The sequence below is a fragment of the Aegilops tauschii genome, chromosome 1, assembly GCF_002575655.3.
Source record: "Aegilops tauschii subsp. strangulata cultivar AL8/78 chromosome 1, Aet v6.0, whole genome shotgun sequence".
NCBI classification, from domain to species: Eukaryota; Viridiplantae; Streptophyta; class Magnoliopsida; order Poales; family Poaceae; genus Aegilops; species Aegilops tauschii.
Genome location: NC_053035.3, coordinates 31,437,124 through 31,449,855, shown reverse-complemented (window position 1 = coordinate 31,449,855; position 12,732 = coordinate 31,437,124). Strand labels below are relative to the sequence as shown.

The window sequence follows — 12,732 nt, the reverse complement described above, 5'->3', positions numbered from 1 at the left end:
GACTTTCGCATTGCGTCCTTGCATCGACAATGACCCGGCGGAGATCATCATCATCGGGCACTGGTTCCTCTTCATCTTCAGCAGCTTCCCCCCTTGCAGCATCATTGGGCACATCGTCTGGTTCCTCTTGATCTTCAGCAGCTTCCCCCGTTGCAGCATCACCGTATTCAGGGGGCACATAGTTGTCATCGTCCTCTTCTTCTTCGTCGTCTTCCATCATAACCCCTATTTCTCCGTGCCTCGTCCAAACATTATAGTGTGGCATGAAACCCTTGTAAAGCAGGTGGGTGTGAAGGATTTTCCGGTCAGAGTAAGACTTCGTATTCCCACATATAGGGCATGGACAACACATAAAACCATTCTGCTTGTTTGCCTCAGCCACCTCGAGAAAATCATGCACGCCCTTAATGTACTCGGAGGTGTGTCTGTCACCGTACATCCATTGCCGGTTCATCTGCGTGCATTATATATAATTAAGTGTGTCAAAAACCATTACAGAACATCATGAATAGATAATTAAGTGACCAAATTAATAGAAGTTCATCATCACATTAGAACCAAAGTACATACATAGTTCTCATCTAACAACATATATATAGCTCTCCAGAGCATCTAATTAATTAAACCATACATTGAAACTATTTAAAACATTTCAATGTGAAAACAAATGCGATCATAATGGCAACCAAGGTAACAATTGATCCAACGGCATAATGATACCAAGCCTCGGTATGAATGGCATATTTTCTAATCTTTCTAATCTTCAAGCGCATTGCATCCATCTTGATCTTGTGATCATCGACGACATCCGCAACATGCAACTCCAATATCATCTTCTCCTCCTCAATTTTTTTTCCTTCAAGTAATTGTTTTCTTCTTCAACTAAATTTAACCTCTCGACAATAGGGTCGGTTAGAATTTCCGGTTCAACCACCTCCTAGATAAATAAAATCTATGTCACGTTGGTCGGTATATTTGTCATAAACAATAAATGAACCAAATAGTTATAAAAAGATAATATATACCACATCCGAATCATAGACAGGACGAGGGCCGACGGGGGCGGATACCAAAACCATCGCACTATGTAATAAGAAGGAATAATAAAAGTAACAAAATTAGACAAGTAACTATCTAAAGTAAGAATTTTTTCCTTTCAGAAAGAAGATAAGAACAAGAGGCTCACCACGGTGGTGTTGGCGACGAGATCGGCGCGGGCGATCGACGGCGGTGAAGACGGGGACGGGACGTGACGGACCGCTAAACCTAGACAAATCTCGGGGGAAATGGAGCTCGGAGGTCGAGTTTCGAGAGGACAAAGATTAACTAGTGTGGCTCAGACATTTCATCGAACACCTCATGTGCATAGGAGGTGAGCTAGAGCACCCAAATGCCCTCCCCTCGCCGGCCAGAAAAAACAGAGCACTCTGGAGTGCTCTGCTGTGGCGATGGGGTATATATAGGGAACTCATTGGTCCCGGTTGGTGCCACCAACCGGGACTAAAGGCGGCATTGGTCCCGGTTGGTGCCCCCTTTAGTCCCGGTTGGTGGCACCAACCGGGACCAAAGGCCTTGTGCTGCCCCGCGTCAAAAGTTTAGTCCCACCTCGCTAGTTGAGAGAGCTCGAGAGTGGTTTATAAGCGCTGCTGCGCCCACCCTCTCGAACTCCTCTCAACTGCAGGCTTTCGGGCCTAACTGTTCTCTTTGCCTGTGGGGCCTACTGGGCCTTCTGCGGGCCTGAATCCTGGCCCATGGATGGGTTTCTAGTCGTATTCAGGCCGTGGTGGCCCAGTAGGTGGCATAATTTTTTCCTCTGTTTTTTTCTCTTTTGCTTTATTTGTTTTGTTTTGTTTCTACTTACAACAAAAAACTTATTTATTTTATTTCTAATTACTTATGTATTTTACTTTAATTATTTTATTTTTATTTATTTTACTGCTGCTATTTTTATTTATTTTACTGCTGCTATTTTTACTTAATTTATTAAGGTTTATTTATTGTAGTTACTATAGTCTATTTTATTTTATTTTATTAAGGTTTACGAGCTGCGGGAGGGACGAGGGGTGGCGACGTGCTGTGGGACACGATGGATTGGCCGAGGAGGGAATTTAGTGTTAAGTTTTTATACGGGAACGGTTAGACGGCCTTTAGCGGGCTTTCACCGGGCTTGTGGGGTTTTACCAGGTCATCGATGAGAGTTTCCAAAAATGTCATTAGAAATCCGTCATGGATTAACAGGTTTCTTGTAGTGATATGTCAAGCACAATGAGTGGTGATCCTCCGGCCTCCCACTCGCACGCAGCCGCCGCCACCCTCCCGCTCGCTCGCCGCCGTCGTCGTCACCAGTCCCGGCCATGGCGCCACCGCTGCCGTCGTGCCCCTGAAGACCTATTCATCTTGCCTGAAGGTGATCCTGTGTCAGATCCTGCACGATACCTCATCACTACAACACGTCGGCGGCGGTGGATGAGGTGTCCATGGCCCTGGTGGCGCCTTCAAGGGAGGACGCATGATCTTCAAGGGAGGACAGGCCATCAGATTCATCCACTTGGTAGCGTCTTTGTTCATCCAGGTTTGACGATTCATCTTTTCATTATCTAGTCTCTCAGGGATGTCAAACGTACCCTCAACAACTAACGTCAGCATTTATTTTGTTCTGTAGTGAACCCCTCGATGAATGCATGTCTGTTGCCGTGGCTAGAGAAAATTCTACATATCCACATCCTGATAACCAACAAGATAAGTAGCAGCTTTGATATGGAGGTATTTTCCTTCACTGCGTGCTTTTTCCTTGTGCCCTTTACTATACTGTAGTAGCATTTGCTAAATTGCATTGAGAGAATAGGACAGCACAACAAGCTAGGGCTTCAAGAAAACCAACCAAATTCCTTTTTTTTTGGGATCAACCAACCAAATTGTTGTAATAGCACGATCCGCAAGACCTAGAAGGGATCTACACATGACATCGGTGGCTTCTCCTCCGCCTGCTATTTGCCGCTTTGACACTGTTGACAGATCCGAGTTCCACCTGCTAGGCTCGAATGGTAGATGTTACGGGCAACTGTATGTGAATCCCACTCCAAGGGATCGCCCTTCTCTATCCCAGATATGGCGGTTATGGAGTTGATGGCTCGTGTTTTTTTTCTCTTTTGCTTTATTTGTTTTGTTTTGTTTCTACTTACAACAAAAAACTTATTTATTTTATTTCTAATTACTTATGTATTTTACTTTAATTATTTTATTTTTATTTATTTTACTGCTGCTATTTTTATTTATTTTACTGCTGCTATTTTTACTTAATTTATTAAGGTTTATTTATTGTAGTTACTATAGTTTATTTTATTTTATTAAGGTTTATTTAGTTTTACTTATTTTATTAAGGTTTATTTATTTTATAAATATAAAAAAATAAACATAGATGCGCTTATAGAGAAAATTCAACCTAAATTCACAGTAAATTTCAATTTACTATGAATTTAGGTGAAATTCCCTGTATAAGGGCATCTATTTTCACTTTAAGAGAAGCTCAACAAGGCATAGAGGGACGGGCTTATAAACTGGTGTGAGCGCCCTTCGGTTGGCGTGGTGGGACTAAACACTGGCCGCAACTAGGACCAGCCCTTTAGTCCCGGTTTGTGGTATGAACCGGGACTAAAGGGTAGTGGGCCAGGAGCGTGGCCCATTGGTCCCGATTTGTCCCACCAACCGGGACCAAAGGGTCCGGACGAACCGGGACCAATGCCCCCACGAGGCCCGGCAGGCCCCTGGCCGCACGAACCGGGACCAATGCTCACATTAGTCCCGGTTCGTGACTAAACCGGGACTAATGTAAATATTGCCCTGTGACCAAAGCCCAGTTTTCTACTAGTGTATAGGGAACTCATTGGTCCCGGTTCGTGGCACCAACCGGGACTAAAGGCCTTTGGTCCCGGTTGGTGCCACGAACCGGGACCAATGCCCCCTTTAGTCCCGGTTCGTGGCACCAACCGGGACCAAAGGCCTTGTGCTGCCCCGCGTCAAAAGTTTAGTCCCACCTCGCTAGTTGAGAGAGCTCGAGAGTGGTTTATAAGCGCTGCTGCGCCCACCCTCTCGAACTCCTCTCAACTGCAGGCTTTCGGGCCTAACTATTCTCTTTGCCTGTGGGGTCTACTGGGCCTTCTGCGGGCCTGAATCCTGGCCCATGGATGGGTTTCTAGTCGTATTCAGGCCGTGGTGGCCCAGTAGGTGGCATAATTTTTTCCTTTGTTTTTTTTCTCTTTTGCTTTATTTGTTTTGTTTTGTTTCTACTTACAACAAAAAACTTATTTATTTTATTTCTAATTACTTATGTATTTTACTTTAATTATTTTATTTTTATTTATTTTACTGCTGCTATTTTTATTTATTTTACTGCTGCTATTTTTACTTAATTTATTAAGGTTTATTTATTGTAGTTACTATAGTTTATTTTATTTTATTTTATTAAGGTTTATTTAGTTTTCTTTATTTTATTAAGGTTTATTTATTTTATAAATATAAAAAAATGAACATAGATGCGCTTATAGAGAAAATTCAACCTAAATTCATAATAAATTTCTATGAAATTTACTGTGAATTTAGGTCAAATTCCCTATATAAGGGCATCTATTTTCACTTTAAGAGGAGCTCAATAAGGCAGAGAGGGACGAGCTTATAAACTGGTGTGAGCGCCCTTCGGTTGGCGAGGTGGGACTAAACACTGGCCGCAACTAGGACCAGCCCTTTAGTCCCGGTTTGTGGTAGGAACCGGGACTAAAGGGTGGTGGGCCAGGAGCGTGGCCCATCGGTCCCGGTTTGTCCCACCAACCGGGACCAAAGGGTCCGGACGAACCGGGACCAATGCCCCCACGAGGCCCGGCAGGCCCCTGGCCGCACGAACCGGGACCAATGCTCACATTAGTCCCGGTTCGTGACTGAACCGGGACCAATGCTCACATTAGTCCCGGTTCGTGACTGAACCGGGACTAATGTGAATATTGCCCTGTGACCAAAGCCCAGTTTTCTACTAGTGCCACCACGCTCGCCTGTAGATGCACACCGGAACCACCGGCCCGCCCAAGCCCATCTGGGCAAGACCAGATTAGGCAGCGGGGAGGTTGCGCCTCCGCTGCCGCCGCCGTCACGCATGCCGTGGGGACCCCGCCGCTCCTTGCTGCCGGATCTCCGCCGAACGATGCGCCGCCGTCGCCTGGAAAAATCGCCACCACCGCACGAAGGGTAAGGCCCCACCGCCGCCATCATAGGCCAGGCTTCGCCGGTGAGGCCTCAGGCGGCGGCTGGACGAAGGAGGCGAGGGAAGGGGGCCTAGGGCCGGCGGCGCGGTCGCCCCCCGTGTCGCCTAGGGTTGGCGACGCGGGGGTGGGCTGGGGGTTCTGTATTCATACTTGCTATCATCATACAAAGTTTCCCATTTTTGAGATATCACCATTAACCATTAATTTATTGCTTTTCCTTGTGTACATAATATGCGTATTCCGAAGAACACTTCCCACAGCAGAAGTTATCATTTTCATTTGCCATTCAATTTGTTTGGGACAAATGGGACCTAAAATGCCAGGGTCACTCCTGGTGATGCAGGCAAATAAAAATTGCTGTTCAAAAGTCTTGTTCACTGTGGTAACAAAACAAATAGTGGGTAGACGAGCATTAATTTTGGAAAAGCAAAGCAAGACCCTTATTCAGGAACATAGGTGTGAACTAACCGATTCAGAAGATGTCATAGGATGTAATTCCATGATATTTTTTTAAGAATTAATTCCAGGATATAATAATGAACCGTGGAAGCATATTAAGGAAGCACTACACTAATTTTTTGGGGGGGAGGGGGGGGGGGCTTCTTATCTATTCATCCACTACACTATTTTTAGTAAGTCTAAACAAAGCAAATTAATTGAACTGCACATGAAAAATCAGTATTGTAACCATAGGGACCAAAGCAGTACATCAGTCTTGAGGCACATTTATTTTTGCATCCATTGCATGGTAGTTGCATATAGATCCAATTAAAGACGGTGCCGTTTCCCTTTATTAAAAGGAGCAACACCTAGAAGAAAAGATAGTTGCTTCAATAACCGAGAGAAACCTCACCATGAACTTGGGCAAAGAAGAGATAGATACATATGCAGATACCATGCATACCAACAATATATGCAGAGATAATCTAGACTTTCTTCCGTAATGGATGTGAAACTTGGCAACCACTGTGTAGTAGAAGGACACATTTTCAGGTCTTTTTTTTTTTTGAAACTGGGATCATTTTCAGGTCTAAGCTTGGGAGGCATCGAGGAATGCAGCAACACGTACATCTGCTGGCTGACTGTATATCTCTATTGACCGATGGTATTGTGTTGCTTGCTTCTCATCTCCTGGGGCGCTTTGGGCACTCATCTGAGAAATATTGCGCAACAAAGTAGCCGTTGCAGCTAGATCCCCAATTTCCGTTCTTGTGTTCATCTTCGGCAGCTTCGGTGAGCATGCTACCGAGGTCGAAACTAAGGCCACGCTAGGCTTGGGATAGAAAGAGACAATACAACGAGCTACCGGCAAAAGTTCTAATTGCGGCAGGTCATGGAAATTGCTTTCAAAGTTGCAAAATATTACCCACCAATGTCACCTATAAATGATAAAAAAGATTACACAGGGGAATCCCCCACCTGGGCCCGCCCATGCAGTAGGGACTATACTGCGCTCTGCCCGCCGGAAGAACACGCAGCGCAGCCATTTGGGCCGGCCCATGTCCAGGCGGCCTGTTTTCTAAATTTCTTTCTTTTCTTTTCCAGTTTCGTTTATTTTCTACTCTAAATAATTGAGACTTCGAAAAACTTCAAAAATTCAAAAGAATTGTGAATTTTGAAATAAAATGTTCAATAAATAATAAAATGTTTGTGGATTCAAAAGATTCGTGATTTTGTAAAAAATATTTAGTTTTTCAAAACATGTTTGCAATTTTGACAACAAATGTTCGGGAAACCAAAAAATGTTCATGGTTTTGTAAAGAGATTGTGTATTATAATTTTTTTAATGATATTGAACAAAATTTCGCTAATTCAAAAAATGTCCATGAATGGAGAAATATCCTAAAAATTCAAAATTTGTTCATGACTTACAAAATAGTTTATTCATTCACAAATGTTTGCTGATTAAATAAATGATCATGCTTTTCAAAAAAAAAATTCGTTAAATCAAAAAAATGTTCGTGAATTTAAAATTTGTTCCACCAATTTCCAGAAAAATGTTCGTCGATTCACGATAAATTGTTTAAAAAATGTTCACAATATTTCTAAAATGTTTGAAAATAGTATTAGATATGGGCGACGCTAAGATCGACTTCCTTCGCAGCCGCTTGATCTCGGGCTATTTAGCAGTCCGTCCTTTTTCCTTACCAATGCAATAGAGGCAGTGTTGCGGAACTCTTTGCAATAGACCTTTTGTTGCAGAAACATTTGGAGCAGTGGTTCTGTTGCAGAGTTTTTTCTCTGTCTTAACTTTTTTCTGAAACATGAGTGTTGTTGCGGAAAGATTTCTGCAACACAGATGATGTTGCCAAAAAAATTCATCCTAACTTTTTTGCAACATGAATGTTGTTGTGGAAGAATTTCTGCAGCACGGATGATGTTGCAGAAAAATTGTCAAGATGGCAGAGGCACGCGTCATGTTGTAAATGTCCTGATCGGTTGTTTAGAAGTTGTGCGTTGTGTGATCAATCTTATCTGATGGCTATGCATGGATGGAACTCAGCGCGTGATCGATCGGCTGAGTTTAATCGTTTCCCATTAAATATTCATGAATCCAATCAAATTTGTTGATTTTAGAAAATGTTTGAAAAATTGTAAAATTGTTGACGAATTTGAAAAATGTTCACAACTTCAAATACGTTCATGAGTTTAAAAAATGTTTATGATTTCAAACATTATTCATGATTTCCCAAAAAAATGTTTTAAGAATGATAGTGTATCTCGGTGATGCTGCAAAATGTCTATTGGAGTTTATAATTTTTTCCCGTTACAACACATGGGCCCTTTTACTACTATATCTATATCTATACCTACTAATAAAATGACTAATGCTTTTATCGGTTCACCGTTGTAATAGCTTTTGCCCGTTCGTATCGTATAAGTAAACGTTTAGCTGAAGAAAATATAAAACGTGTTGATTTTCGCGGATGGCGAGGCAGTCTACCGCAGCAGTGCAGTGGCCCAAATCAGCCAGCCCAATACAACACAATAAGAGTCGCGTAAGGAAAACGTTTAGCTACGGTGGACCGGCTAAAGATTCGGCCGGTCGCACGCGCTTCGTGCGATCATTTTTTAATCGTGCGCCTCACAGCCTCGCGCAAGTGGACACGTAGCTAGGCCCCACACACCGCCCTGCGCCTTTATCTTATCCCCTTGCGTGAGCTGAGCTCCACCACTCATTCTTCCCCTCTCTACCAGAACCTCATCCCTCCTTCCAAAAGCGAATAGCACAAAGCAAATCGCCATGGATTCCTCTGCTGCTGCACTGCCCGTCTCATCCCGCTCATGTGCTGATTCCGAAGGCATTAAATCGACTGCTCTAGCGGTTGCAGATAGAGTTGTGAAGGGAGGGCACCGAGGTGTTGCTACGGGAGACGGGCGAGCGGCGACCGGGTTGTTGCGTCCACGGTGGTGGAGGGGTCAAGCTGCGAGTGCGCCGCCCGTCTGCGTCCAGTTCCGGAACCAGCGAGTTTCAGTGCTACCACCGGCTCCGCCGGGTGCTGGAACCAGCAAGTTTTGATGCTACCACCTGCTCCGCCAAGTGCTGGAACTAGCGATCTCCGGTGCTGCTATCGGCTATGTCCGGTGCTGGAACTAGCACGCCGGCGAGTTTCGACCGATGCTAGAACCAGACGCCGTCGAGAACTGCTGGGACCAGCAATAAATTTTGCTGGACCTGGTAGGAAATTTTGTTGCGCACAGGTAAAGATTGTTTTTGGCTGGTGATCCCACGCCAAGATGCTGGTGAACCATAGTTTATTTTTGCTGGAACCTGTGTACCACTTTGCTACTACCGTGGTTGTGTTTTGCTGGAACCAGCCCCGATTGTTGCTACCACCGTATTTGGTTTTTGCTGGAACCAGGCTCCTACTACCTTCTTTAGATTTTGCTGGAACCAGTCAGAATTTTGCTACAACCATATTTCTTTTTTGCTGGAACCAGCACTGATTTTTGCTATTACCTTCATTTTGATTTTGCTGGAACCAGCCCTGAATTTTTGCTACTACCTTCTTTTGATTTTGCTGGAACCAGCCAGAATTTTGCTACCACCGTATTTATTTTTTGCTGGAACCAACATTTTTTTTGCTACCACAGTCTTCTACTTTTGCTGGAACCAGCATTTTTGTTTTTATACCCCGACTTTTCGGCTGCGAGAAACACTATCAACCCCATTGATGTTGCAACTTGGGGTGGGGCAGCTCCGGCGAGGAATGGCATCGTGGTCGGCGCTGAGGAGCCACCATATTTGCAGCAGGAACGCGACAAAAAAGTTGCAAGACAACCTTTTTTTTGCAACTTGATGATGATGAGCGTCGACGGCGAGCAACCGGGGCGAGGGCGGCGACGGCGGCCGGTCCGGCCACCTAGCATGAGGTCGAGGAACGGGCACTGCGCGGGGAAAGGAGGGTGGGCCGCCATGTTTTTCTGCGCTTTGTGTTTTTTGAGATGCGAACGGGGGATGAAAGAGACGATGGGGAAACGCATCTGACGGTCAGGGGCGTGGGGATCCGATGGCTCGCGCGTGACCGGCCCTAATTTGGGCCGGCGCGCCGGCGCAGAGTACTGGCTGTCGCGTAAGGGGCGCCTCCTCGTCCTACCCAGCTGTCCCGATTTTACTGTGCCGAACGAAGAAAAAAAACAAAGACGGGTAAAAAAGCGCAGGGCGTCGGTGCCTTCCCTTCCTCATGAAGCAAGACCCACCTTTTCTTCTTTCTCTCCTAACATCACGCAACCTTCCCTTTCGTCCCTCCCTAGGTTGCCGCCGCCACTGCCCCATCAGCGCATCCCGGTTCCTCCGGCGCCCGGCACCAGAGTCCGCCGCCTCTATCCCCACCCGAGCTCCGCCGCCTCCACCACCGGCTCCTCGCTGTAGTGCCAGCAGCTGTCCGAACAACAGCTCCTTCACCCCTCCCTTTCTTCCCCGAGTACGGCAGCGGAAGGAGGGCCGCGACGCGGTCGACGAGCACGGTGGGACCACCTTCTTCTGAGCTCTCGATTTGCCAGACCTAGGTCGACGTCGCGGCCGCTGTCCAAGGTGAGGAAGAGGAGTGGCCGCATCTGGAAGTGAGGAGGGGAATTCCCGCCGCGTCCGCGCGCTTGCAGTTTCTTTCACATTCACTCTGCCTTGCGTCTGCCCCGGATAGAGGGAGCCGGAGATGGGCGGCAAGGTGAAGGGGACGCCGAGGGCGATGGCGCTGGTGGACGCCGCCACACAGTACGAGCCGCTGGTGTTGCGGGCGCCGCGCCTCACGGGGTTCCCACTCAGGGCCTTCGTCTGGCTCCACGAGTCCCCGCTCCTCGGCCCGCTCGTCACCTCCGTCCTAAAGAAGCAAAACAACATGACGCAGGTCCTCCCTTCCTTGTCAGTTTCTATTTTGTTTCAGATTATTTTGCTTCAGGTGCACTCACCACAGAGTTCTGGTCTTGTTGGGTGACAAGCGAGCAGATGATGCAGCACACGGTGATCCCCGAATGACCAATGTACTTCCCGGAGTACCCGCCGCAGGGTACGTACTGACAGTCATACCCTCTGTCTGTGTGTGTACAAGCAAAAGCAACTATGAGAAACTTTTCATTCAGTCAAGTTCTACTGAATTTTGGTCGTATAGTTGAGAACTTGAGATAGATGTTCTACCTCATTCATTCAGTCAGGTTCTACTGAAACTTTTCACAAAACAAGTTCTTCTGAAACTGTATAAAGCCACAGAAACATGAATGTTTGCTGCGGAAGCACAACCCCACATGAATAATTTGCTCAGTTTTGTCTACAAAATAATTTGCTCAATTTAGTTACTCAGATGCCGCGGCTGATATTTTCAAGCACCACCCTGCTTTTACATTTTTTTTGACTGGAAACAGTAAGACTATTTCCTACTGCAGCTTTGCTAATCATGTGAAAGTTATATGCACGGCTGAACAAGATAAAAAAGGTGTATCATTGTCAACCACTAGTAGAAAAGAGGGCTTTGGTTCAGGCCGGGTCAGTCCATTAGTCCCGGTTCAGTCCAGAACCGGGACCAATGGAGGCACTAGTCCCGGTTCATGAGGCCAGGGGCCTGCCGGGCCTCGTGGGGGCATTGGTCCCGGTTCGTCTGGCCCCTTTGGTTCCGGTTGGTGGGACGAACCGGGACCAATGGGCCTCGCTCCTGGCCCACCACCATTGGTCCCGGTTGGTGGCTTGAACCGGGGCCACAGGCTGCCCTTTGGTCCCGGTTCATGCCATGAACCGGGACCAATGAGGTGCCTATATATACCCCTCGCCCGCGAGCAGAGCACTCCAGTGCTCTGTTTTTCTCTGGCCGGCGAGGGGAGGGCTTTGTGGTGCTCTAGCTCACCTCCTATGCACATGAGGTGTTCGATGAAATGCCCGAGCCACACTAGTTAAGCTTTCTCCTCTCGAAACTCGACCTCAAAGCTTCATGTTCCTCGAGATTTGTCTAGGTTTAGCGGCCCGTCACGTCCCATTCCCGTCTTCATCGCCGTCGACCGCCCGCGCCGATCTCGTCGCCGGCAACACCGTGGTGAGCCTCTTGTTCTTATCTTCTTTTCGAAAGAAAAAAATTCTTACTTTAGATAGATACTAGTCTAATTTTCTTACTATTTTATTGCTTGTTATTATATAGTGCGATGGTTTTGGTATCCGCCCCCGTCGGCCCTCGTCCTGTCTATGATTCGGATGTGGTATATATTATCTTTATAACTATTGGTTCATTTATTGTTTATGAAAATTATGCCGACCAACGTGACATAGATTTTATTTATCTAGGAGGTATGTGAACCGGAAATTCCAACCGACCCTATTGTCGAGAGGTTAAATTTAGTTGAAGAAGAAAACAATTTCTTGAAGGAAAAAATAAAAAAAATTGAGGAGGAGAAGATGATATTGGAGTTGCATGTTGCGGATGTCGTCGATGATGACAAGATCAAGATGGATGCAATGCGCTTGAAGATTAGAAAGATTAGAAAATATGCCATTCATACCGAGGCTTGGTATCATTATGCCGTTGGATCAATTGTTACCTTGGTTGCCATTATGATCGCATTTGTTTTCACATTGAAATGTTTTAAATAGTTTCAATGTATGGTTTAATTAATTAGATGCTCTGGAGAGCTATATATATGTTGTTAGATGAGAACTATGTATGTACTTTGGTTTTAATGTGATGATGAACTTCTATTAATTTGGTCACTTAATTATCTATTCATGATGTTCTGTAATGGTTTTTGACACACTTAATTATATATAATGCACGCAGATGAACCGGCAATGGATGTACGGTGACAGACACACCTCCAAGTACATTAAGGGCGTGCATGATTTTCTCGAAGTGGCTGAGGCAAACAAGCAGAATGGTTTTATGTGTTGTCCATGCCCTATATGTGGGAATACGAAGTCTTACTCTGACCGGAAAATCCTTCACACCCACCTGCTTTACAAGGGTTTCATGCCACACTATAATGTTTGGACGAGGCACGGAGA

The 12,732-nt window shown here is 45.7% G+C and overlaps 1 long non-coding RNA gene across 1 annotated transcript; it reads left to right on the top strand.

Moving 5' to 3' along the window:
• The first annotated feature begins 8,496 nt into the window (after positions 1-8,496).
• Positions 8,497-12,451, top strand: LOC141040864 (uncharacterized). The gene is made up of 5 exons (XR_012201500.1): positions 8,497-10,600; positions 10,699-10,759; positions 11,694-11,773; positions 11,876-11,933; positions 12,019-12,451. It is a non-coding gene; the product is annotated as an uncharacterized lncRNA (long non-coding RNA).
• The last annotated feature ends 281 nt before the right edge of the window (positions 12,452-12,732 follow it).